Source organism: Petaurus breviceps, unplaced genomic scaffold (assembly GCF_028583685.1).
Source record: "Petaurus breviceps papuanus isolate PSGF00001 unplaced genomic scaffold, PetGlider_PUasm1.0 551, whole genome shotgun sequence".
Lineage (NCBI taxonomy): Eukaryota > Metazoa > Chordata > Mammalia > Diprotodontia > Petauridae > Petaurus > Petaurus breviceps.
This window is the reverse complement of record NW_027186372.1, coordinates 31,318,106-31,323,192: the sequence shown is the minus strand read 5'-3', so window position 1 is coordinate 31,323,192 and position 5,087 is coordinate 31,318,106. Positions and strand designations below refer to the sequence as shown.

General features: G+C 38.4%; 1 pseudogene; it reads right to left on the bottom strand.

The window, feature by feature from the left end:
• Window positions 1-3,654: 3,654 nt before the first annotated feature.
• Window positions 3,655-4,646, bottom strand: LOC138172565 (glyceraldehyde-3-phosphate dehydrogenase pseudogene; annotated as a pseudogene).
• Window positions 4,647-5,087: the final 441 nt, after the last annotated feature.

Sequence of the window (5,087 nt, the reverse complement as noted above, 5' to 3'; positions counted from 1 at the left end):
CCTTGCAGAGGTTTCCTAATGAGTATCCCTGCCTCATCTTTCCCCGCTTTGATCTCTCCTTCACATTATTGCCAAACTGATTTTCCAGGAACATCACAGTGGATAGTATATTTGACTTAAAATCAGGGAATTTGAGGTATGAAATCTCTCTCAGCCACTTGTAGCTTTGTAGCCCAGGGCAAGTTGCTGAACCTCTTTGAGGTTTAGTTTCCTCATTTATGAAAAACAGTGCTGGATATGATAACCTCCAATCCCTCTGAGTTCTAAATGTATGCTATTTTCTCATGAAGTATTTCTCTAACCCCATTGCTTTCTGATTAGTACATTCCAATGTCTACCTGTTTCCTCTGGGACCAAATACAGATTCCTTTCTGTCTGTTTTTTAAAGTTTTTCACTACTTGCGTCCCACTTATACTCCCAATATTCTTGTACATCATCTCCCTTTCAAGCACTATTAGGTCCAGTAAAACTGGGAATCTTGCCACTCCTCACTGTTACGTCCCATATCCTTTCTCTTTGCCTTGCTAGTTTTCCCAAGTTTCCATACTGACCCTTCCTTCCTTTTTCTCCTTCTTCACCCCTGCCTCTTCAAATATTTATTTTCATTCAAAACTCATATCAAGCCTTATTTTTAACAAGTAATTTTCCCTGATCTCCACTCCCTTCACTTAGTTGTTATTGTTATACTCTCAAAAATTGCCTTCTATTTATTTTGTATATGCTTAAAATGTAAATGAATATACATGGATATATTTATATAATACATGGATATGTATATAGGTATATTTTTGATCATTCAGTTGACACCCACAGCTAGACATTAAGTTCTCCCCACATCTGTGATAAGGAGAGAGTTTTTTACCTGCATGTGTATACACTACCCACCTTGGACTGAATTATTTCTTCTCAGAATGGGGCAACCATCCAGGAGCTTCCAGATCCAAATGATGTGGCATTCCTGTCGTGAGCAACAATGGAGCCAAGTCATCCTAGTTGTAAAGTTCCTGTAGGGAGAGACCCTATTTTTCAGGCAGGGAAGTAAGAACATTTTGATAGTGATGGGGCTATTTGTTGTCACAAAGCGCCTAGTTGTAGGGCCAAGACTAGGATGGACTCACCACCTTTAATTCTGAGTGGTTATGAATTGGTTTGGCTTGAGCTATGAACATTGAAAGTGATTGTTGCTTATGGATTTTTACCAGTTGTAACCGGCTTTTCTATTTTAAGGAAATTGTCCATCATTACCACTACCATGTAATGTTATGAAATTAAATTAGTAGTAAAAATGGCGCTATCTTTTGAGAAGAAAATTTGGATGGATAAAAATTCAGGAGTGTTACTTTGAGTACATTAAACCTGCACCAGACTTTAAAAGCTTGGATGTGGCTAAAATAAATTTCATCCTTAACTCAGCTGTTAGAATGTTATATTGGGTGAAGATCATAGAAATGTGCATTTGCAGTGGATTTCAGAGACCATCTATGCCAGCTCCCTCACTTTACAAGTAAAGAAATTGAGGTCTCGGTTGGTTAACTTGCCAATGCTCACAAATGAAGTAACCATCACAGGTAGAATTTGAACCTAGGTTCTCTAGCTTCAGAGCTAGTACTATTCTTACTGTACTACACTGCCTTGTATCAGGCATACTAACAGTTATAATGATGATTTCATAAGGTCTAAGAATGTGTAATTCTTGGCAACATATGCAGCCATTTCTCCATCTCTGCCTTCATGACCGGAAAATGAAAAAGGAGTTCCAAAGGACACCAAGAGACTTTTTATATTTTTATCTCTTTATCTTATTGGCCCTAATTCTGCTAATGGACACTCTTGTATTTAGATAAGCTGGCCATAGGATCATAAAAACATAGAGTTTTGAGCCAGAAAAGACCTTGAAGCCATTGAATCTAACACTTTTATTCAGGTGAGGAAACTTTTTTTTTAAGTGAGGTTAAATGACTTGCCCAAGGTCATACATCTGTCTGAGATAAAATTCTAACCTTGTAATTCAAACACAGTCTGTCACTGGAAATGTATTCTAAGTCTTTCTAATTCTACAACAAATAGTTATAAAGCATCAAATATGTGACTGACATTGTGTTGGATAATTGGAGTGTGAAGAGAAAAACGAAATAACCTCTGTTCCTAAGGAGCTTGCGTTTTATTGGGAGCATACAACATGCAAACAGGTAAAAGATAGGTAGGTGGTGAAGTGGATAAAGTGTTGGGTATAGAGTCAGGAAGACCTAAATTCTCCTATGCTTACCAGCTATGTGACTATAAGGAAATCACTTAACTTCTATTTGCCTCAGTTTCCTCATCTGTAAAGAGGGGATGATAATAGTATCTACCTCCATAGGTCGGTAGGTTTTAGGATAAAACAATATATTATTTGTAAATTTTGAAACCTTAAAACATTATATAAATGTTAGTTATGATTATTAAATAAATGATTGGTCATTTGACGGGGTTAGAGGCATTCAAAACTTGCTAGGAATTCTCAGAGTTTACATTCCACTGGCATCACTTTCAACAACCCAATGTTACCTACATATCACAATGAAAAATTAAAGGAGTCATTTAAGAGATGTGAACATGCTTCTTATGTACCCTTGTTCCTTGGAGACATTCAGATCTTTCTTCCTTATTCTTGATACAACATTCTTAAAAGGTTTGGGCACCATGCCAATGCCATTAGCCACAGAGGTAAGGGCTCCTCACTCTTCTTTGGGATTTTAATTGTGTGCATAATATTTCTCTACTAAGAAAGCAGGACTAACTATGGTGCCATGCTCTGTCAGGTTGAACACAACAACAACAAAATTCCATATAGGAAGAAAAGTAATAAAAAAATACTCATTAACAGCATTACTTTAATCCAGAAGACATTTATTAAATTCCTATTGTGTGCACAGAACCATGCATTTGGAGTGAAGTATTTACACATAAACTAATAAGAATGTAACAAAAATGAACACGAGAACTGAAGGCTTTGGGTGACAGGATTAATCGGCAACCTACTTTGAAGAATTATGATTCTAAATTGTAGTCCTGACTCTAGCAATAATTAGCTCTATGACTTCAGGCACATGCTCTTTCTCTGGGCCTGTTTTCTCATTCATGAAAAAAGAAGAGATTGTAGAAAATAATCTTTCTTCTTTTTTAACATTTTTTTTTTGTTGTTTAGATGATCTCTTAATTCCCATCCAGTCAACAAAGTATAATTATGGTTCAGAATCTTTCTAAAATGGATTAATCAATTATCTATTAATGTGTAAGCATCAATTTAGAAGGAGATCTTGACCTTTATTCAATAATTTTATTGATGACTTGGATAAATCTTATACACTTTAGATGACACAAGAGGGATCCCCCAAACTCCTCATGGTGTGAAATAATAGTAGGCCAAATCTAATAAGAATGAATTTAATAAGGACAAATGCAAAATTCTATACCTGTCTTTTTTTTGCACTGAATGTGGTGACTTTATTAATGGTACACAATACAGGACTCTAGACTTCTCCCTCTACTACAGGGGTGCTTTGGTACAAGGATGTGAATGGAATACAGGATGCCTAGTATAGGAATGTAGGCTCCCCAGTGGTGAATCTCCTTCTTTTTTGACTGGGGATGAAGGTCCATGGCTTTCTACTTCACTCCTTGGAGGCCATGTAGACCATGAGCTCTACTACATGGTTGCTATAACCATATTCATTATCATACCAGGAAATGAGCTTGACAAAATGATCATTGAGGGCAATATCAGCATCAGCATCAAAAGGTAGAAGAGTCAGCGTTGCTGTTAAAGTCACAGGATACATCCTGGTCCTCTGTATAGCCCAAGATGCCCTTCACGGGTCCCTCTGATGCTTGCTTCACCACTTTCTTGATGTCATCATATTTGGCAGGTTTCTCCAGATGGCAGGTCAGATCCACATCAGATACACTGGGAGTGGGAACACAGAAGGCCATGCCCATGAGCTTCCCATTCAGCTCAGGTGTAACCTTGCCTAAAGCCTTAGCAGCACCCGTGGAAGCAGGGATGATGTTTTGGGCAGTACCATATCCATCACCCCACAGCTTACCAGAGGGGCCATCTACGGTTTTCTGGGTAGCGGTAATGGTATGGACTATAGTCATGAGTCCTTCCACAATGCCAAAGTTATCATGAATCACCTTGGCCAAGGGGGGCAAGCAGTTGGCAATGCAGGGAGAATTACTGACAATCTTAAGGGAATTATCATATTTCTCGTGGTTCACTCCCATCATGAATATTGGGGCATCAGAAGAAGGGGCAGACATCAATGACCCACTTGGCCCACCCTTCAAGTGAGCCCCAGTCTTTTCCATGATAGTAAAGACTCTAGTGGACTCTACAACATTCTCATCTCCAGCATCTCCCCATTTAATATTGGTGGGATCCTGTTCCTGGAAGACTTTTCCATTGATCATCACCTTCCTATTCTCAGCCTCGACAGTGCCCTTGAACTTGTCATGGGTTGAATCATATTGAAACATAAAACCATGTAGTTGGGGTCAATGAAGGGGTCATTGATGACCATGATATCTACTCCACCTGGGGTAGCACCAGGGAGGGCACCAGGAGCCCAATATGGCCAAATTTGTTGACTCCAACCTTCACCATCTTGTTTCAGGGATGCGAATAAAGCAGCAGAATCTGGCACTAAACTTGGGAGAAAAGTCAAAAACCTATACCTTTCTTAAAAAAAAAAATCAATTATATAAATACTGCATGGAAGTGTTATAAATATATAACAATTCATAAGAAAAGAACCTGGCTGTCTCTTCCGCAAATTCAACATTATACTGTGATTTTTATTTAACAGCAAATATTTACTAAGTACACACCCTATGGGTTCAAGTTCTGCCTCTCACACACACCGCCTGAGTGACCCTTGGAAACTCATCTAACTTCTTAGTGCCCAGGTAAATCTCTAAGACTCTAAGCTGATCCAGTTTGGGCTAGGAGATTTCTTCACTGGGAGGGTTTTTTTCTCTTTTTTTGAAAGCATAGGCCTAGATGAGAGGAAAAAACAAAAATATGTTTGCAAAGCACTGGTGTACA